The sequence below is a fragment of the Phyllobates terribilis genome, unplaced genomic scaffold (assembly GCF_046119375.1).
Source record: "Phyllobates terribilis strain yellow unplaced genomic scaffold, ASM4611937v1 Scaffold_74__1_contigs__length_7073193, whole genome shotgun sequence".
NCBI lineage: Eukaryota > Metazoa > Chordata > Amphibia > Anura > Dendrobatidae > Phyllobates > Phyllobates terribilis.
This window is the reverse complement of record NW_027362834.1, coordinates 368344-389072: the sequence shown is the minus strand read 5'-3', so window position 1 is coordinate 389072 and position 20729 is coordinate 368344. Positions and strand designations below refer to the sequence as shown.

The 20729-nt window shown below is 45.3% G+C and overlaps 16 non-coding genes across 16 annotated transcripts; all 16 read right to left on the bottom strand.

Moving 5' to 3' along the window:
• Positions 1-68: 68 nt before the first annotated feature.
• On the bottom strand, positions 69-259 carry LOC141195997 (U2 spliceosomal RNA). Its single transcript, XR_012268566.1, has one exon. It is a non-coding gene; the product is annotated as a U2 spliceosomal RNA (small nuclear RNA).
• Positions 260-1379: 1120 nt separating this feature from the next.
• LOC141196556 (U2 spliceosomal RNA) lies at positions 1380-1570 on the bottom strand. Its single transcript, XR_012268958.1, has one exon. It is a non-coding gene; the product is annotated as a U2 spliceosomal RNA (small nuclear RNA).
• A 1120-nt stretch (positions 1571-2690) lies between these two features.
• LOC141196555 (U2 spliceosomal RNA) lies at positions 2691-2881 on the bottom strand. The gene has a single exon (XR_012268957.1). It is a non-coding gene; the product is annotated as a U2 spliceosomal RNA (small nuclear RNA).
• A 1120-nt stretch (positions 2882-4001) lies between these two features.
• LOC141196554 (U2 spliceosomal RNA) lies at positions 4002-4192 on the bottom strand. Its single transcript, XR_012268956.1, has one exon. It is a non-coding gene; the product is annotated as a U2 spliceosomal RNA (small nuclear RNA).
• A 1120-nt stretch (positions 4193-5312) lies between these two features.
• LOC141195742 (U2 spliceosomal RNA) lies at positions 5313-5503 on the bottom strand. Its single transcript, XR_012268320.1, has one exon. It is a non-coding gene; the product is annotated as a U2 spliceosomal RNA (small nuclear RNA).
• A 1120-nt stretch (positions 5504-6623) lies between these two features.
• On the bottom strand, positions 6624-6814 carry LOC141196553 (U2 spliceosomal RNA). The gene has a single exon (XR_012268955.1). It is a non-coding gene; the product is annotated as a U2 spliceosomal RNA (small nuclear RNA).
• A 1122-nt stretch (positions 6815-7936) lies between these two features.
• Positions 7937-8127, bottom strand: LOC141196551 (U2 spliceosomal RNA). Its single transcript, XR_012268953.1, has one exon. It is a non-coding gene; the product is annotated as a U2 spliceosomal RNA (small nuclear RNA).
• A 1120-nt stretch (positions 8128-9247) lies between these two features.
• On the bottom strand, positions 9248-9438 carry LOC141196550 (U2 spliceosomal RNA). Its single transcript, XR_012268952.1, has one exon. It is a non-coding gene; the product is annotated as a U2 spliceosomal RNA (small nuclear RNA).
• Positions 9439-10562: 1124 nt separating this feature from the next.
• On the bottom strand, positions 10563-10753 carry LOC141196549 (U2 spliceosomal RNA). The gene has a single exon (XR_012268951.1). It is a non-coding gene; the product is annotated as a U2 spliceosomal RNA (small nuclear RNA).
• A 1121-nt stretch (positions 10754-11874) lies between these two features.
• LOC141196548 (U2 spliceosomal RNA) lies at positions 11875-12065 on the bottom strand. The gene has a single exon (XR_012268950.1). It is a non-coding gene; the product is annotated as a U2 spliceosomal RNA (small nuclear RNA).
• Positions 12066-13190: 1125 nt separating this feature from the next.
• Positions 13191-13381, bottom strand: LOC141196157 (U2 spliceosomal RNA). The gene has a single exon (XR_012268722.1). It is a non-coding gene; the product is annotated as a U2 spliceosomal RNA (small nuclear RNA).
• A 1125-nt stretch (positions 13382-14506) lies between these two features.
• Positions 14507-14697, bottom strand: LOC141196547 (U2 spliceosomal RNA). Its single transcript, XR_012268949.1, has one exon. It is a non-coding gene; the product is annotated as a U2 spliceosomal RNA (small nuclear RNA).
• Positions 14698-15817: 1120 nt separating this feature from the next.
• LOC141196073 (U2 spliceosomal RNA) lies at positions 15818-16008 on the bottom strand. The gene has a single exon (XR_012268639.1). It is a non-coding gene; the product is annotated as a U2 spliceosomal RNA (small nuclear RNA).
• Positions 16009-17129: 1121 nt separating this feature from the next.
• On the bottom strand, positions 17130-17320 carry LOC141195749 (U2 spliceosomal RNA). Its single transcript, XR_012268327.1, has one exon. It is a non-coding gene; the product is annotated as a U2 spliceosomal RNA (small nuclear RNA).
• Positions 17321-18440: 1120 nt separating this feature from the next.
• Positions 18441-18631, bottom strand: LOC141196546 (U2 spliceosomal RNA). The gene has a single exon (XR_012268948.1). It is a non-coding gene; the product is annotated as a U2 spliceosomal RNA (small nuclear RNA).
• Positions 18632-19757: 1126 nt separating this feature from the next.
• Positions 19758-19948, bottom strand: LOC141196545 (U2 spliceosomal RNA). Its single transcript, XR_012268947.1, has one exon. It is a non-coding gene; the product is annotated as a U2 spliceosomal RNA (small nuclear RNA).
• Between the last annotated feature and the right edge of the window lie 781 nt (positions 19949-20729).

Below are 20729 nucleotides of genomic sequence, written 5' to 3'. Positions count from 1 at the left end.
GACAAACAAGCAAAATGAACAAAAAGCATTGAATTCAATTCTTTCTGATTTTAGAAACTGCATTAAAGAAGGGGTGCACCGGTCCTGGAGATACTGCAATACCAGGTCAATGCGTGGAGTGGACAGAGCAAACTCTTTTTCCATCTCCCTGTTCTAAAAATCCATTTAATATATGGTCCCCAGATAGGGGACGTATCAGATATTAAACTGATAAGAACAGATACTACACTTGATCTTAGCCAAAAGGCCGAGAAGCGATAACCAGAATTGGTTTCCGACTACGGTGCCACCCAAGGATTCTGAAAAGTCCATTTGTGGAGATGGCCACCTGGACTCCCGTTAAGAAGACATGCTGTCAACCTCTAGATCCCTCACATGCCTGCACTTTTCGGCTTGCTGCTGCTGCAATCCACGCGTTTTAGATCTGCATAACTCCACCTCTTTTAGCACAGTACCCTCAACCCCCGGCTGTTCCCACCCGCCTCAACACCGTTGGAAGGGAGGAGAACCAATTAAGGCGGGGGGGGGGTGGAACGAGCAGCTGTCTACCCTTAGCAGGAGGTTTGCTGATTAATTACCTCTCCTGCTGCTGCTGCTGCTGGCTGTCCAGCAGCAGACTGAAGGTGGCTGCTGCTGTGCGCAGGTATATAAAGGCTCAGAGCCTATTATGACACGCGCAGCCAGCGTTCCATTGCCACATTCCGTCTACTGCAGGCGGGATACCTGGATGGCTGAATGTCACTGAGAAGCTCACAGAGACCGCCATAAGCAACAGTTTAAAAGAATGCCACAGACTAATCAACCAAACTTTTTGGGTTGGTTTCTCTTTTATAGTCTGCAGGCATTAAATGAAAGAAGTCAGTGTTCCAGCAGAGGGAGACAACGTTTCAGAAAAGGCATTGTAGCAAACCTAAAAAGAAATTTTAAGCGCAGCAGAGTAACCAGCTCACATACCTGTTAGCTCAGGTGAGTTTAAAAGGCTGCTGTTGATAACAAGGGCATTTGCTAAATAGATGGTGTGTGTGCAACAATATACTGAAAGGTCAATTATATTGTGCAGCTTATCTCACCACCTGTAGTTATTTAGGTGAAAGCTCCAAAATGCTTGCCTAATATGTCTGTTTATCCAAAAGGAAGTATAGAGGGAGAGCTAGATAGATAGCATTGCATTACATTACATTACATGGCAATGCAATGCACAGTTGCTGAAGTTGAACCAAAATGAGCTTGTCATCTGGCTTCTGCAACTTTTAACATGAAAAATCCAATGAGGAGAAGAAAAGCAAAGCCAAAGAGTCCATCCCAAAATCCGACAAACAAGCAAAATGAACAAAAAGCATTGAATTCAATTCTTTCTGATTTTAGAAACTGCATTAAAGAAGGGGTGCACCGGTCCTGGAGATACTGCAATACCAGGTCAATGCGTGGAGTGGACAGAGCAAGCTCTTTTTCCATCTCCCTGTTCTAAAAATCCATTTAATATATGGTCCCCAGATAGGGGACGTATCAGATATTAAACTGATAAGAACAGATACTACACTTGATCTTAGCCAAAAGGCCGAGAAGCGATAACCAGAATTGGTTTCCGACTACGGTGCCACCCAAGGATTCTGAAAAGTCCATTTGTGGAGATGGCCACCTGGACTCCCGTTAAGAAGACATGCTGTCAACCTCTAGATCCCTCACATGCCTGCACTTTTCGGCTTGCTGCTGCTGCAATCCACGCGTTTTAGATCTGCATAACTCCACCTCTTTTAGCACAGTACCCTCAACCCCCGGCTGTTCCCACCCGCCTCAACACCGTTGGAAGGGAGGAGAACCAATTAAGGTGGGGGGGGGGTGGAACGAGCAGCTGTCTACCCTTAGCAGGAGGGTTGCTGATTAATTACCTCTCCTGCTGCTGCTGCTGCTGGCTGTCCAGCAGCAGACTGAAGGTGGCTGCTGCTGTGCGCAGGTATATAAAGGCTCAGAGCCTATTATGACACGCGCAGCCAGCGTTCCATTGCCACATTCCGTCTACTGCAGGCGGGATACCTGGATGGCTGAATGTCACTGAGAAGCTCACAGAGACCGCCATAAGCAACAGTTTAAAAGAATGCCACAGACTAATCAACCAAACTTTTTGGGTTGGTTTCTCTTTTATAGTCTGCAGGCATTAAATGAAAGAAGTCAGTGTTCCAGCAGAGGGAGACAACGTTTCAGAAAAGGCATTGTAGCAAACCAAAAAAGAAATTTTAAGCGCAGCAGAGTAACCAGCTCACATACCTGTTAGCTCAGGTGAGTTTAAAAGGCTGCTGTTGATAACAAGGGCATTTGCTAAATAGATGGTGTGTGTGCAACAATATACTGAAAGGTCAATTATATTGTGCAGCTTATCTCACCACCTGTAGTTATTTAGGTGAAAGCTCCAAAATGCTTGCCTAATATGTCTGTTTATCCAAAAGGAAGTATAGAGGGAGAGCTAGATAGATAGCATTGCATTACATTACATTACATGGCAATGCAATGCACAGTTGCTGAAGTTGAACCAAAATGAGCTTGTCATCTGGCTTCTGCAACTTTTAACATGAAAAATCCAATGAGGAGAAGAAAAGCAAAGCCAAAGAGTCCATCCCAAAATCCGACAAACAAGCAAAATGAACAAAAAGCATTGAATTCAATTCTTTCTGATTTTAGAAACTGCATTAAAGAAGGGGTGCACCGGTCCTGGAGATACTGCAATACCAGGTCAATGCGTGGAGTGGACAGAGCAAGCTCTTTTTCCATCTCCCTGTTCTAAAAATCCATTTAATATATGGTCCCCAGATAGGGGACGTATCAGATATTAAACTGATAAGAACAGATACTACACTTGATCTTAGCCAAAAGGCCGAGAAGCGATAACCAGAATTGGTTTCCGACTACGGTGCCACCCAAGGATTCTGAAAAGTCCATTTGTGGAGATGGCCACCTGGACTCCCGTTAAGAAGACATGCTGTCAACCTCTAGATCCCTCACATGCCTGCACTTTTCGGCTTGCTGCTGCTGCAATCCACGCGTTTTAGATCTGCATAACTCCACCTCTTTTAGCACAGTACCCTCAACCCCCGGCTGTTCCCACCCGCCTCAACACCGTTGGAAGGGAGGAGAACCAATTAAGGCGGGGGGGGGGTGGAACGAGCAGCTGTCTACCCTTAGCAGGAGGGTTGCTGATTAATTACCTCTCCTGCTGCTGCTGCTGCTGGCTGTCCAGCAGCAGACTGAAGGTGGCTGCTGCTGTGCGCAGGTATATAAAGGCTCAGAGCCTATTATGACACGCGCAGCCAGCGTTCCATTGCCACATTCCGTCTACTGCAGGCGGGATACCTGGATGGCTGAATGTCACTGAGAAGCTCACAGAGACCGCCATAAGCAACAGTTTAAAAGAATGCCACAGACTAATCAACCAAACTTTTTGGGTTGGTTTCTCTTTTATAGTCTGCAGGCATTAAATGAAAGAAGTCAGTGTTCCAGCAGAGGGAGACAACGTTTCAGAAAAGGCATTGTAGCAAACCAAAAAAGAAATTTTAAGCGCAGCAGAGTAACCAGCTCACATACCTGTTAGCTCAGGTGAGTTTAAAAGGCTGCTGTTGATAACAAGGGCATTTGCTAAATAGATGGTGTGTGTGCAACAATATACTGAAAGGTCAATTATATTGTGCAGCTTATCTCACCACCTGTAGTTATTTAGGTGAAAGCTCCAAAATGCTTGCCTAATATGTCTGTTTATCCAAAAGGAAGTATAGAGGGAGAGCTAGATAGATAGCATTGCATTACATTACATTACATGGCAATGCAATGCACAGTTGCTGAAGTTGAACCAAAATGAGCTTGTCATCTGGCTTCTGCAACTTTTAACATGAAAAATCCAATGAGGAGAAGAAAAGCAAAGCCAAAGAGTCCATCCCAAAATCCGACAAACAAGCAAAATGAACAAAAAGCATTGAATTCAATTCTTTCTGATTTCAGAAACTGCATTAAAGAAGGGGTGCACCGGTCCTGGAGATACTGCAATACCAGGTCAATGCGTGGAGTGGACAGAGCAAGCTCTTTTTCCATCTCCCTGTTCTAAAAATCCATTTAATATATGGTCCCCAGATAGGGGACGTATCAGATATTAAACTGATAAGAACAGATACTACACTTGATCTTAGCCAAAAGGCCGAGAAGCGATAACCAGAATTGGTTTCCGACTACGGTGCCACCCAAGGATTCTGAAAAGTCCATTTGTGGAGATGGCCACCTGGACTCCCGTTAAGAAGACATGCTGTCAACCTCTAGATCCCTCACATGCCTGCACTTTTCGGCTTGCTGCTGCTGCAATCCACGCGTTTTAGATCTGCATAACTCCACCTCTTTTAGCACAGTACCCTCAACCCCCGGCTGTTCCCACCCGCCTCAACACCGCTGGAAGGGAGGAGAACCAATTAAGGCGGGGGGGGGGTGGAACGAGCAGCTGTCTACCCTTAGCAGGAGGGTTGCTGATTAATTACCTCTCCTGCTGCTGCTGCTGCTGGCTGTCCAGCAGCAGACTGAAGGTGGCTGCTGCTGTGCGCAGGTATATAAAGGCTCAGAGCCTATTATGACACGCGCAGCCAGCGTTCCATTGCCACATTCCGTCTACTGCAGGCGGGATACCTGGATGGCTGAATGTCACTGAGAAGCTCACAGAGACCGCCATAAGCAACAGTTTAAAAGAATGCCACAGACTAATCAACCAAACTTTTTGGGTTGGTTTCTCTTTTATAGTCTGCAGGCATTAAATGAAAGAAGTCAGTGTTCCAGCAGAGGGAGACAACGTTTCAGAAAAGGCATTGTAGCAAACCAAAAAAGAAATTTTAAGCGCAGCAGAGTAACCAGCTCACATACCTGTTAGCTCAGGTGAGTTTAAAAGGCTGCTGTTGATAACAAGGGCATTTGCTAAATAGATGGTGTGTGTGCAACAATATACTGAAAGGTCAATTATATTGTGCAGCTTATCTCACCACCTGTAGTTATTTAGGTGAAAGCTCCAAAATGCTTGCCTAATATGTCTGTTTATCCAAAAGGAAGTATAGAGGAAGAGCTAGATAGATAGCATTGCATTACATTACATTACATGGCAATGCAATGCACAGTTGCTGAAGTTGAACCAAAATGAGCTTGTCATCTGGCTTCTGCAACTTTTAACATGAAAAATCCAATGAGGAGAAGAAAAGCAAAGCCAAAGAGTCCATCCCAAAATCCGACAAACAAGCAAAATGAACAAAAAGCATTGAATTCAATTCTTTCTGATTTTAGAAACTGCATTAAAGAAGGGGTGCACCGGTCCTGGAGATACTGCAATACCAGGTCAATGCATGGAGTGGACAGAGCAAGCTCTTTTTCCATCTCCCTGTTCTAAAAATCCATTTAATATATGGTCCCCAGATAGGGGACGTATCAGATATTAAACTGATAAGAACAGATACTACACTTGATCTTAGCCAAAAGGCCGAGAAGCGATAACCAGAATTGGTTTCCGACTACGGTGCCACCCAAGGATTCTGAAAAGTCCATTTGTGGAGATGGCCACCTGGACTCCCGTTAAGAAGACATGCTGTCAACCTCTAGATCCCTCACATGCCTGCACTTTTCGGCTTGCTGCTGCTGCAATCCACGCGTTTTAGATCTGCATAACTCCACCTCTTTTAGCACAGTACCCTCAACCCCCGGCTGTTCCCACCCGCCTCAACACCGTTGGAAGGGAGGAGAACCAATTAAGGCGGGGGGGGGGTGGAACGAGCAGCTGTCTACCCTTAGCAGGAGGGTTGCTGATTAATTACCTCTCCTGCTGCTGCTGCTGCTGGCTGTCCAGCAGCAGACTGAAGGTGGCTGCTGCTGTGCGCAGGTATATAAAGGCTCAGAGCCTATTATGACACGCGCAGCCAGCGTTCCATTGCCACATTCCGTCTACTGCAGGCGGGATACCTGGATGGCTGAATGTCACTGAGAAGCTCACAGAGACCGCCATAAGCAACAGTTTAAAAGAATGCCACAGACTAATCAACCAAACTTTTTGGGTTGGTTTCTCTTTTATAGTCTGCAGGCATTAAATGAAAGAAGTCAGTGTTCCAGCAGAGGGAGACAACGTTTCAGAAAAGGCATTGTAGCAAACCAAAAAAGAAATTTTAAGCGCAGCAGAGTAACCAGCTCACATACCTGTTAGCTCAGGTGAGTTTAAAAGGCTGCTGTTGATAACAAGGGCATTTGCTAAATAGATGGTGTGTGTGCAACAATATACTGAAAGGTCAATTATATTGTGCAGCTTATCTCACCACCTGTAGTTATTTAGGTGAAAGCTCCAAAATGCTTGCCTAATATGTCTGTTTATCCAAAAGGAAGTATAGAGGGAGAGCTAGATAGATAGCATTGCATTACATTACATTACATGGCAATGCAATGCACAGTTGCTGAAGTTGAACCAAAATGAGCTTGTCATCTGGCTTCTGCAACTTTTAACATGAAAAATCCAATGAGGAGAAGAAAAGCAAAGCCAAAGAGTCCATCCCAAAATCCGACAAACAAGCAAAATGAACAAAAAGCATTGAATTCAATTCTTTCTGATTTTAGAAACTGCATTAAAGAAGGGGTGCACCGGTCCTGGAGATACTGCAATACCAGGTCAATGCGTGGAGTGGACAGAGCAAGCTCTTTTTCCATCTCCCTGTTCTAAAAATCCATTTAATATATGGTCCCCAGATAGGGGACGTATCAGATATTAAACTGATAAGAACAGATACTACACTTGATCTTAGCCAAAAGGCCGAGAAGCGATAACCAGAATTGGTTTCCGACTACGGTGCCACCCAAGGATTCTGAAAAGTCCATTTGTGGAGATGGCCACCTGGACTCCCGTTAAGAAGACATGCTGTCAACCTCTAGATCCCTCACATGCCTGCACTTTTCGGCTTGCTGCTGCTGCAATCCACGCGTTTTAGATCTGCATAACTCCACCTCTTTTAGCACAGTACCCTCAACCCCCGGCTGTTCCCACCCACCTCAACACCGTTGGAAGGGAGGAGAACCAATTAAGGCGGGGGGGGGGGGTGGAACGAGCAGCTGTCTACCCTTAGCAGGAGGGTTGCTGATTAATTACCTCTCCTGCTGCTGCTGCTGCTGGCTGTCCAGCAGCAGACTGAAGGTGGGTGCTGCTGTGCGCAGGTATATAAAGGCTCAGAGCCTATTATGACACGCGCAGCCAGCGTTCCATTGCCACATTCCGTCTACTGCAGGCGGGATACCTGGATGGCTGAATGTCACTGAGAAGCTCACAGAGACCGCCATAAGCAACAGTTTAAAAGAATGCCACAGACTAATCAACCAAACTTTTTGGGTTGGTTTCTCTTTTATAGTCTGCAGGCATTAAATGAAAGAAGTCAGTGTTCCAGCAGAGGGAGACAACGTTTCAGAAAATGCATTGTAGCAAACCAAAAAAGAAATTTTAAGCGCAGCAGAGTAACCAGCTCACATACCTGTTAGCTCAGGTGAGTTTAAAAGGCTGCTGTTGATAACAAGGGCATTTGCTAAATAGATGGTGTGTGTGCAACAATATACTGAAAGGTCAATTATATTGTGCAGCTTATCTCACCACCTGTAGTTATTTAGGTGAAAGCTCCAAAATGCTTGCCTAATATGTCTGTTTATCCAAAAGGAAGTATAGAGGGAGAGCTAGATAGATATCATTGCATTACATTACATTACATGGCAATGCAATGCACAGTTGCTGAAGTTGAACCAAAATGAGCTTGTCATCTGGCTTCTGCAACTTTTAACATGAAAAATCCAATGAGGAGAAGAAAAGCAAAGCCAAAGAGTCCATCCCAAAATCCGACAAACAAGCAAAATGAACAAAAAGCATTGAATTCAATTCTTTCTGATTTTAGAAACTGCATTAAAGAAGGGGTGCACCGGTCCTGGAGATACTGCAATACCAGGTCAATGCGTGGAGTGGACAGAGCAAGCTCTTTTTCCATCTCCCTGTTCTAAAAATCCATTTAATATATGGTCCCCAGATAGGGGACGTATCAGATATTAAACTGATAAGAACAGATACTACACTTGATCTTAGCCAAAAGGCCGAGAAGCGATAACCAGAATTGGTTTCCGACTACGGTGCCACCCAAGGATTCTGAAAAGTCCATTTCTGGAGATGGCCACCTGGACTCCCGTTAAGAAGACATGCTGTCAACCTCTAGATCCCTCACATGCCTGCACTTTTCGGCTTGCTGCTGCTGCAATCCACGCGTTTTAGATCTGCATAACTCCACCTCTTTTAGCACAGTATCCTCAACCCCCGGCTGTTCCCACCCGCCTCAACACCGTTGGAAGGGAGGAGAACCAATTAAGGCGGGGGGGGGGTGGAACGAGCAGCTGTCTACCCTTAGCAGGAGGGTTGCTGATTAATTACCTCTCCTGCTGCTGCTGCTGCTGGCTGTCCAGCAGCAGACTGAAGGTGGCTGCTGCTGTGCGCAGGTATATAAAGGCTCAGAGCCTATTATGACACGCGCAGCCAGCGTTCCATTGCCACATTCCGTCTACTGCAGGCGGGATACCTGGATGGCTGAATGTCACTGAGAAGCTCACAGAGACCGCCATAAGCAACAGTTTAAAAGAATGCCACAGACTAATCAACCAAACTTTTTGGGTTGGTTTCTCTTTTATAGTCTGCAGGCATTAAATGAAAGAAGTCAGTGTTCCAGCAGAGGGAGACAACGTTTCAGAAAAGGCATTGTAGCAAACCAAAAATGAAATTTTAAGCGCAGCAGAGTAACCAGCTCACATACCTGTTAGCTCAGGTGAGTTTAAAAGGCTGCTGTTGATAACAAGGGCATTTGCTAAATAGATGGTGTGTGTGCAACAATATACTGAAAGGTCAATTATATTGTGCAGCTTATCTCACCACCTGTAGTTATTTAGGTGAAAGCTCCAAAATGCTTGCCTAATATGTCTGTTTATCCAAAAGGAAGTATAGAGGGAGAGCTAGATAGATAGCATTGCATTACATTACATTACATGGCAATGCAATGCACAGTTGCTGAAGTTGAACCAAAATGAGCTTGTCATCTGGCTTCTGCAACTTTTAACATGAAAAATCCAATGAGGAGAAGAAAAGCAAAGCCAAAGAGTCCATCCCAAAATCCGACAAACAAGCAAAATGAACAAAAAGCATTGAATTCAATTCTTTCTGATTTTAGAAACTGCATTAAAGAAGGGGTGCACCGGTCCTGGAGATACTGCAATACCAGGTCAATGCGTGGAGTGGACAGAGCAAGCTCTTTTTCCATCTCCCTGTTCTAAAAATCCATTTAATATATGGTCCCCAGATAGGGGACGTATCAGATATTAAACTGATAAGAACAGATACTACACTTGATCTTAGCCAAAAGGCCGAGAAGCGATAACCAGAATTGGTTTCCGACTACGGTGCCACCCAAGGATTCTGAAAAGTCCATTTGTGGAGATGGCCACCTGGACTCCCGTTAAGAAGACATGCTGTCAACCTCTAGATCCCTCACATGCCTGCACTTTTCGGCTTGCTGCTGCTGCAATCCACGCGTTTTAGATCTGCATAACTCCACCTCTTTTAGCACAGTACCCTCAACCCCCGGCTGTTCCCACCCGCCTCAACACCGTTGGAAGGGAGGAGAACCAATTAAGGCGGGGGGGGGGGGGGTGGAACGAGCAGCTGTCTACCCTTAGCAGGAGGGTTGCTGATTAATTACCTCTCCTGCTGCTGCTGCTGCTGGCTGTCCAGCAGCAGACTGAAGGTGGCTGCTGCTGTGCGCAGGTATATAAAGGCTCAGAGCCTATTATGACACGCGCAGCCAGCGTTCCATTGCCACATTCCGTCTACTGCAGGCGGGATACCTGGATGGCTGAATGTCACTGAGAAGCTCACAGAGACCGCCATAAGCAACAGTTTAAAAGAATGCCACAGACTAATCAACCAAACTTTTTGGGTTGGTTTCTCTTTTATAGTCTGCAGGCATTAAATGAAAGAAGTCAGTGTTCCAGCAGAGGGAGACAACATTTCAGAAAAGGCATTGTAGCAAACCAAAAAAGAAATTTTAAGCGCAGCAGAGTAACCAGCTCACATACCTGTTAGCTCAGGTGAGTTTAAAAGGCTGCTGTTGATAACAAGGGCATTTGCTAAATAGATGGTGTGTGTGCAACAATATACTGAAAGGTCAATTATATTGTGCAGCTTATCTCACCACCTGTAGTTATTTAGGTGAAAGCTCCAAAATGCTTGCCTAATATGTCTGTTTATCCAAAAGGAAGTATAGAGGGAGAGCTAGATAGATAGCATTGCATTACATTACATTACATGGCAATGCAATGCACAGTTGCTGAAGTTGAACCAAAATGAGCTTGTCATCTGGCTTCTGCAACTTTTAACATGAAAAATCCAATGAGGAGAAGAAAAGCAAAGCCAAAGAGTCCATCCCAAAATCCGACAAACAAGCAAAATGAACAAAAAGCATTGAATTCAATTCTTTCTGATTTTAGAAACTGCATTAAAGAAGGGGTGCACCGGTCCTGGAGATACTGCAATACCAGGTCAATGCGTGGAGTGGACAGAGCAAGCTCTTTTTCCATCTCCCTGTTCTAAAAATCCATTTAATATATGGTCCCCAGATAGGGGACGTATCAGATATTAAACTGATAAGAACAGATACTACACTTGATCTTAGCCAAAAGGCCGAGAAGCGATAACCAGAATTGGTTTCCGACTACGGTGCCACCCAAGGATTCTGAAAAGTCCATTTGTGGAGATGGCCACCTGGACTCCCGTTAAGAAGACATGCTGTCAACCTCTAGATCCCTCACATGCCTGCACTTTTCGGCTTGCTGCTGCTGCAATCCACGCGTTTTAGATCTGCATAACTCCACCTCTTTTAGCACAGTACCCTCAACCCCCGGCTGTTCCCACCCGCTTCAACACCGTTGGAAGGGAGGAGAACCAATTAAGGCGGGGGGGGGGGTGGAACGAGCAGCTGTCTACCCTTAGCAGGAGGGTTGCTGATTAATTACCTCTCCTGCTGCTGCTGCTGCTGGCTGTCCAGCAGCAGACTGAAGGTGGCTGCTGCTGTGCGCAGGTATATAAAGGCTCAGAGCCTATTATGACACGCGCAGCCAGCGTTCCATTGCCACATTCCGTCTACTGCAGGCGGGATACCTGGATGGCTGAATGTCACTGAGAAGCTCACAGAGACCGCCATAAGCAACAGTTTAAAAGAATGCCACAGACTAATCAACCAAACTTTTTGGGTTGGTTTCTCTTTTATAGTCTGCAGGCATTAAATGAAAGAAGTCAGTGTTCCAGCAGAGGGAGACAACGTTTCAGAAAAGGCATTGTAGCAAACCAAAAATGAAATTTTAAGCGCAGCAGAGTAACCAGCTCACATACCTGTTAGCTCAGGTGAGTTTAAAAGGCTGCTGTTGATAACAAGGGCATTTGCTAAATAGATGGTGTGTGTGCAACAATATACTGAAAGGTCAATTATATTGTGCAGCTTATCTCACCACCTGTAGTTATTTAGGTGAAAGCTCCAAAATGCTTGCCTAATATGTCTGTTTATCCAAAAGGAAGTATAGAGGGAGAGCTAGATAGATAGCATTGCATTACATTACATTACATGGCAATGCAATGCACAGTTGCTGAAGTTGAACCAAAATGAGCTTGTCATCTGGCTTCTGCAACTTTTAACATGAAAAATCCAATGAGGAGAAGAAAAGCAAAGCCAAAGAGTCCATCCCAAAATCCGACAAACAAGCAAAATGAACAAAAAGCATTGAATTCAATTCTTTCTGATTTTAGAAACTGCATTAAAGAAGGGGTGCACCGGTCCTGGAGATACTGCAATACCAGGTCAATGCGTGGAGTGGACAGAGCAAGCTCTTTTTCCATCTCCCTGTTCTAAAAATCCATTTAATATATGGTCCCCAGATAGGGGACGTATCAGATATTAAACTGATAAGAACAGATACTACACTTGATCTTAGCCAAAAGGCCGAGAAGCGATAACCAGAATTGGTTTCCGACTACGGTGCCACCCAAGGATTCTGAAAAGTCCATTTGTGGAGATGGCCACCTGGACTCCCGTTAAGAAGACATGCTGTCAACCTCTAGATCCCTCACATGCCTGCACTTTTCGGCTTGCTGCTGCTGCAATCCACGCGTTTTAGATCTGCATAACTCCACCTCTTTTAGCACAGTACCCTCAACCCCCGGCTGTTCCCACCCGCCTCAACACCGTTGGAAGGGAGGAGAACCAATTAAGGCGGGGGAGGGGGGAGGGTGGAACGAGCAGCTGTCCACCCTTAGCAGGAGGGTTGCTGATTAATTACCTCTCCTGCTGCTGCTGCTGCTGGCTGTCCAGCAGCAGACTGAAGGTGGCTGCTGCTGTGCGCAGGTATATAAAGGCTCAGAGCCTATTATGACACGCGCAGCCAGCGTTCCATTGCCACATTCCGTCTACTGCAGGCGGGATACCTGGATGGCTGAATGTCACTGAGAAGCTCACAGAGACCGCCATAAGCAACAGTTTAAAAGAATGCCACAGACTAATCAACCAAACTTTTTGGGTTGGTTTCTCTTTTATAGTCTGCAGGCATTAAATGAAAGAAGTCAGTGTTCCAGCAGAGGGAGACAACGTTTCAGAAAAGGCATTGTAGCAACCAAAAAAGAAATTTTAAGCGCAGCAGAGTAACCAGCTCACATACCTGTTAGCTCACGTGAGTTTAAAAGGCTGCTGTTGATAACAAGGGCATTTGCTAAATAGATGGTGTGTGTGCAACAATATACTGAAAGGTCAATTATATTGTGCAGCTTATCTCACCACCTGTAGTTATTTAGGTGAAAGCTCCAAAATGCTTGCCTAATATGTCTGTTTATCCAAAAGGAAGTATAGAGGGAGAGCTAGATAGATAGCATTGCATTACATTACATTACATGGCAATGCAATGCACAGTTGCTGAAGTTGAACCAAAATGAGCTTGTCATCTGGCTTCTGCAACTTTTAACATGAAAAATCCAATGAGGAGAAGAAAAGCAAAGCCAAAGAGTCCATCCCAAAATCCGACAAACAAGCAAAATGAACAAAAAGCATTGAATTCAATTCTTTCTGATTTTAGAAACTGCATTAAAGAAGGGGTGCACCGGTCCTGGAGATACTGCAATACCAGGTCAATGCGTGGAGTGGACAGAGCAAGCTCTTTTTCCATCTCCCTGTTCTAAAAATCCATCTAATATATGGTCTCCAGATAGGGGACGTATCAGATATTAAACTGATAAGAACAGATACTACACTTGATCTTAGCCAAAAGGCCGAGAAGCGATAACCAGAATTGGTTTCCGACTACGGTGCCACCCAAGGATTCTGAAAAGTCCATTTGTGGAGATGGCCACCTGGACTCCCGTTAAGAAGACATGCTGTCAACCTCTAGATCCCTCACATGCCTGCACTTTTCGGCTTGCTGCTGCTGCAATCCACGCGTTTTAGATCTGCATAACTCCACCTCTTTTAGCACAGTACCCTCAACCCCCGGCTGTTCCCACCCGCCTTAACACCGTTGGAAGGGAGGAGAACCAATTAAGGCGGGGGGGGGGGGGGGTGGAACGAGCAGCTGTCTACCCTTAGCAGGAGGGTTGCTGATTAATTACCTCTCCTGCTGCTGCTGCTGCTGGCTGTCCAGCAGCAGACTGAAGGTGGCTGCTGCTGTGCGCAGGTATATAAAGGCTCAGAGCCTATTATGACACGCGCAGCCAGCGTTCCATTGCCACATTCCGTCTACTGCAGGCGGGATACCTGGATGGCTGAATGTCACTGAGAAGCTCACAGAGACCGCCATAAGCAACAGTTTAAAAGAATGCCACAGACTAATCAACCAAACTTTTTGGGTTGGTTTCTCTTTTATAGTCTGCAGGCATTAAATGAAAGAAGTCAGTGTTCCAGCAGAGAGAGACAACGTTTCAGAAAAGGCATTGTAGCAAACCAAAAAAGAAATTTTAAGCGCAGCAGAGTAACCAGCTCACATACCTGTTAGCTCAGGTGAGTTTAAAAGGCTGCTGTTGATAACAAGGGCATTTGCTAAATAGATGGTGTGTGTGCAACAATATACTGAAAGGTCAATTATATTGTGCAGCTTATCTCACCACCTGTAGTTATTTAGGTGAAAGCTCCAAAATGCTTGCCTAATATGTCTGTTTATCCAAAAGGAAGTATAGAGGGAGAGCTAGATAGATAGCATTGCATTACATTACATTACATGGCAATGCAATGCACAGTTGCTGAAGTTGAACCAAAATGAGCTTGTCATCTGGCTTCTGCAACTTTTAACATGAAAAATCCAATGAGGAGAAGAAAAGCAAAGCCAAAGAGTCCATCCCAAAATCCGACAAACAAGCAAAATGAACAAAAAGCATTGAATTCAATTCTTTCTGATTTTAGAAACTGCATTAAAGAAGGGGTGCACCGGTCCTGGAGATACTGCAATACCAGGTCAATGCGTGGAGTGGACAGAGCAAGCTCTTTTTCCATCTCCCTGTTCTAAAAATCCATTTAATATATGGTCCCCAGATAGGGGACGTATCAGATATTAAACTGATAAGAACAGATACTACACTTGATCTTAGCCAAAAGGCCGAGAAGCGATAACCAGAATTGGTTTCCGACTACGGTGCCACCCAAGGATTCTGAAAAGTCCATTTGTGGAGATGGCCACCTGGACTCCCGTTAAGAAGACATGCTGTCAACCTCTAGATCCCTCACATGCCTGCACTTTTCGGCTTGCTGCTGCTGCAATCCACGCGTTTTAGATCTGCATAACTCCACCTCTTTTAGCACAGTACCCTCAACCCCCGGCTGTTCCCACCCGCCTCAACACCGTTGGAAGGGAGGAGAACCAATTAAGGCGGGGGGGGGGTGGAACGAGCAGCTGTCTACCCTTAGCAGGAGGGTTGCTGATTAATTACCTCTCCTGCTGCTGCTGCTGCTGGCTGTCCAGCAGCAGACTGAAGGTGGCTGCTGCTGTGCGCAGGTATATAAAGGCTCAGAGCCTATTATGACACGCGCAGCCAGCGTTCCATTGCCACATTCCGTCTACTGCAGGCGGGATACCTGGATGGCTGAATGTCACTGAGAAGCTCACAGAGACCGCCATAAGCAACAGTTTAAAAGAATGCCACAGACTAATCAACCAAACTTTTTGGGTTGGTTTCTCTTTTATAGTCTGCAGGCATTAAATGAAAGAAGTCAGTGTTCCAGCAGAGGGAGACAACGTTTCAGAAAAGGCATTGTAGCAAACCAAAAAAGAAATTTTAAGCGCAGCAGAGTAACCAGCTCACATACCTGTTAGCTCAGGTGAGTTTAAAAGGCTGCTGTTGATAACAAGGGCATTTGCTAAATAGATGGTGTGTGTGCAACAATATACTGAAAGGTCAATTATATTGTGCAGCTTATCTCACCACCTGTAGTTATTTAGGTGAAAGCTCCAAAATGCTTGCCTAATATGTCTGTTTATCCAAAAGGAAGTATAGAGGGAGAGCTAGATAGATAGCATTGCATTACATTACATTACATGGCAATGCAATGCACAGTTGCTGAAGTTGAACCAAAATGAGCTTGTCATCTGGCTTCTGCAACTTTTAACATGAAAAATCCAATGAGGAGAAGAAAAGCAAAGCCAAAGAGTCCATCCCAAAATCCGACAAACAAGCAAAATGAACAAAAAGCATTGAATTCAATTCTTTCTGATTTTAGAAACTGCATTAAAGAAGGGGTGCACCGGTCCTGGAGATACTGCAATACCAGGTCAATGCGTGGAGTGGACAGAGCAAGCTCTTTTTCCATCTCCCTGTTCTAAAAATCCATTTAATATATGGTCCCCAGATAGGGGACGTATCAGATATTAAACTGATAAGAACAGATACTACACTTGATCTTAGCCAAAAGACCGAGAAGCGATAACCAGAATTGGTTTCCGACTACGGTGCCACCCAAGGATTCTGAAAAGTCCATTTGTGGAGATGGCCACCTGGACTCCCGTTAAGAAGACATGCTGTCAACCTCTAGATCCCTCACATGCCTGCACTTTTCGGCTTGCTGCTGCTGCAATCCACGCGTTTTAGATCTGCATAACTCCACCTCTTTTAGCACAGTACCCTCAACCCCCGGCTGTTCCCACCCGCCTCAACACCGTTGGAAGGGAGGAGAACCAATTAAGGCGGGGGGGGGGGTGGAACGAGCAGCTGTCTACCCTTAGCAGGAGGGTTGCTGATTAATTACCTCTCCTGCTGCTGCTGCTGCTGGCTGTCCAGCAGCAGACTGAAGGTGGCTGCTGCTGTGCGCAGGTATATAAAGGCTCAGAGCCTATTATGACACGCGCAGCCAGCGTTCCATTGCCACATTCCGTCTACTGCAGGCGGGATACCTGGATGGCTGAATGTCACTGAGAAGCTCACAGAGACCGCCATAAGCAACAGTTTAAAAGAATGCCACAGACTAATCAACCAAACTTTTTGGGTTGGTTTCTCTTTTATAGTCTGCAGGCATTAAATGAAAGAAGTCAGTGTTCCAGCAGAGGGAGACAACGTTTCAGAAAAGGCATTGTAGCAAACCAAAAAAGAAATTTTAAGCGCAGCAGAGTAACCAGCTCACATACCTGTTAGCTCAGGTGAGTTTAAAAGGCTGCTGTTGATAACAAGGGCATTTGCTAAATAGATGGTGTGTGTGCAACAATATACTGAAAGGTCAATTATATTGTGCAGCTTATCTCACCACCTGTAGTTATTTAGGTGAAAGCTCCAAAATGCTTGCCTAATATGTCTGTTTATCCAAAAGGAAGTATAGAGGGAGAGCTAGATAGATAGCATTGCATTACATTACATTACATGGCAATGCAATGCACAGTTGCTGAAGTTGAACCAAAATGAGCTTGTCATCTGGCTTCTGCAACTTTTAACATGAAAAATCCAATGAGGAGAAGAAAAGCAAAGCCAAAGAGTCCATCCCAAAATCCGACAAACAAGCAAAATGAACAAAAAGCATTGAATTCAATTCTTTCTGATTTTAGAAACTGCATTAAAGAAGGGGTGCACCGGTCCTGGAGATACTGCAATACCAGGTCAATGCGTGGAGTGGACAGAGCAAGCTCTTTTTCCATCTCCCTGTTCTAAAAATCCATTTAATATATGGTCCCCAGATAGGGGACGTATCAGATATTAAACTGATAAGAACAGATACTACACTTGATCTTAGCCAAAAGGCCGAGAAGCAATAACCAGAATTGGTTTCCGACTACGGTGCCACCCAAGGATTCTGAAAAGTCCATTTGTGGAGATGGCCACCTGGACTCCCGTTAAGAAGACATGCTGTCAACCTCTAGATCCCTCACATGCCTGCACTTTTCGGCTTGCTGCTGCTGCAATCCACGCGTTTTAGATCTGCATAACTCCACCTCTTTTAGCACAGTACCCTCAACCCCCGGCTGTTCCCACCCGCTTCAACACCGTTGGAAGGGAGGAGAACCAATTAAGGCGGGGGGGGGGTGGAACGAGCAGCTGTCTACCCTTAGCAGGAGGGTTGCTGATTAATTACCTCTCCTGCTGCTGCTGCTGCTGGCTGTCCAGCAGCAGACTGAAGGTGGCTGCTGCTGTGCGCAGGTATATAAAGGCTCAGAGCCTATTATGACACGCGCAGCCAGCGTTCCATTGCCACATTCCGTCTACTGCAGGCGGGATACCTGGATGGCTGAATGTCACTGAGAAGCTCACAGAGACCGCCATAAGCAACAGTTTAAAAGAATGCCACAGACTAATCAACCAAACTTTTTGGGTTGGTTTCTCTTTTATAGTCTGCAGGCATTAAATGAAAGAAGTCAGTGTTCCAGCAGAGGGAGACAACGTTTCAGAAAAGGCATTGTAGCAAACCAAAAATGAAATTTTAAGCGCAGCAGAGTAACCAGCTCACATACCTGTTAGCTCAGGTGAGTTTAAAAGGCTGCTGTTGATAACAAGGGCATTTGCTAAATAGATGGTGTGTGTGCAACAATATACTGAAAGGTCAATTATATTGTGCAGCTTATCTCACCACCTGTAGTTATTTAGGTGAAAGCTCCAAAATGCTTGCCTAATATGTCTGTTTATCCAAAAGGAAGTATAGAGGGAGAGCTAGATAGATAGCATTGCATTACATTACATTACATGGCAATGCAATGCACAGTTGCTGAAGTTGAACCAAAATGAGCTTGTCATCTGGCTTCTGCAACTTTTAACATGAAAAATCCAATGAGGAGAAGAAAAGCAAAGCCAAAGAGTCCATCCCAAAATCCGACAAACAAGCAAAATGAACAAAAAGCATTGAATTCAATTCTTTCTGATTTTAGAAACTGCATTAAAGAAGGGGTGCACCGGTCCTGGAGATACTGCAATACCAGGTCAATGCGTGGAGTGGACAGAGCAAGCTCTTTTTCCATCTCCCTGTTCTAAAAATCCATTTAATATATGGTCCCCAGATAGGGGACGTATCAGATATTAAACTGATAAGAACAGATACTACACTTGATCTTAGCCAAAAGGCCGAGAAGCGATAACCAGAATTGGTTTCCGACTACGGTGCCACCCAAGGATTCTGAAAAGTCCATTTGTGGAGATGGCCACCTGGACTCCCGTTAAGAAGACATGCTGTCAACCTCTAGATCCCTCACATGCCTGCACTTTTCGGCTTGCTGCTGCTGCAATCCACGCGTTTTAGATCTGCATAACTCCACCTCTTTTAGCACAGTACCCTCAACCCCCGGCTGTTCCCACCCGCCTCAACACCGTTGGAAGGGAGGAGAACCAATTAAGGCGGGGGAGGGGGGAGGGTGGAACGAGCAGCTGTCCACCCTTAGCAGGAGGGTTGCTGATTAATTACCTCTCCTGCTGCTGCTGCTGCTGGCTGTCCAGCAGCAGACTGAAGGTGGCTGCTGCTGTGCGCAGGTATATAAAGGCTCAGAGCCTATTATGACACGCGCAGCCAGCGTTCCATTGCCACATTCCGTCTACTGCAGGCGGGATACCTGGATGGCTGAATGTCACTGAGAAGCTCACAGAGACCGCCATAAGCAACAGTTTAAAAGAATGCCACAGACTAATCAACCAAACTTTTTGGGTTGGTTTCTCTTTTATAGTCTGCAGGCATTAAATGAAAGAAGTCAGTGTTCCAGCAGAGGGAGACAACGTTTCAGAAAAGGCATTGTAGCAAACCAAAAAAGAAATTTTAAGCGCAGCAGAGTAACCAGCTCACATACCTGTTAGCTCAGGTGAGTTTAAAAGGCTGCTGTTGATAACAAGGGCATTTGCTAAATAGATGGTGTGTGTGCAACAATATACTGAAAGGTCAATTATATTGTGCAGCTTATCTCACCACCTGTAGTTATTTAGGTGAAAGCTCCAAAATGCTTGCCTAATATGTCTGTTTATCCAAAAGGAAGTATAGAGGGAGAGCTAGATAGATAGCATTGCATTACATTACATTACATGGCAATGCAATGCACAGTTGCTGAAGTTGAACCAAAATGAGCTTGTCATCTGGCTTCTGCAACTTTTAACATGAAAAATCCAATGAGGAGAAGAAAAGCAAAGCCAAAGAGTCCATCCCAAAATCCGACAAACAAGCAAAATGAACAAAAAGCATTGAATTCAATTCTTTCTGATTTTAGAAACTGCATTAAAGAAGGGGTGCACCGGTCCTGGAGATACTGCAATACCAGGTCAATGCGTGGAGTGGACAGAGCAAGCTCTTTTTCCATCTCCCTGTTCTAAAAATCCATTTAATATATGGTCCCCAGATAGGGGACGTATCAGATATTAAACTGATAAGAACAGATACTACACTTGATCTTAGCCAAAAGGCCGAGAAGCGATAACCAGAATTGGTTTCCGACTACGGTGCCACCCAAGGATTCTGAAAAGTCCATTTGTGGAGATGGCCACCTGGACTCCCGTTAAGAAGACATGCTGTCAACCTCTAGATCCCTCACATGCCTGCACTTTTCGGCTTGCTGCTGCTGCAATCCACGCGTTTTAGATCTGCATAACTCCACCTCTTTTAGCACAGTACCCTCAACCCCCGGCTGTTCCCACCCGCCTTAACACCGTTGGAAGGGAGGAGAACCAATTAAGGCGGGGGGGGGGGGGGGGGGGTGGAACGAGCAGCTGTCTACCCTTAGCAGGAGGGTTGCTGATTAATTACCTCTCCTGCTGCTGCTGCTGCTGGCTGTCCAGCAGCAGACTGAAGGTGGCTGCTGCTGTGCGCAGGTATATAAAGGCTCAGAGCCTATTATGACACGCGCAGCCAGCGTTCCATTGCCACATTCCGTCTACTGCAGGCGGGATACCTGGATGGCTGAATGTCACTGAGAAGCTCACAGAGACCGCCATAAGCAACAGTTTAAAAGAATGCCACAGACTAATCAACCAAACTTTTTGGGTTGGTTTCTCTTTTATAGTCTGCAGGCATTAAATGAAAGAAGTCAGTGTTCCAGCAGAGGGAGACAACGTTTCAGAAAAGGCATTGTAGCAAACCAAAAAAGAAATTTTAAGCGCAGCAGAGTAACCAGCTCACATACCTGTTAGCTCAGGTGAGTTTAAAAGGCTGCTGTTGATAACAAGGGCATTTGCTAAATAGATGGTGTGTGTGCAACAA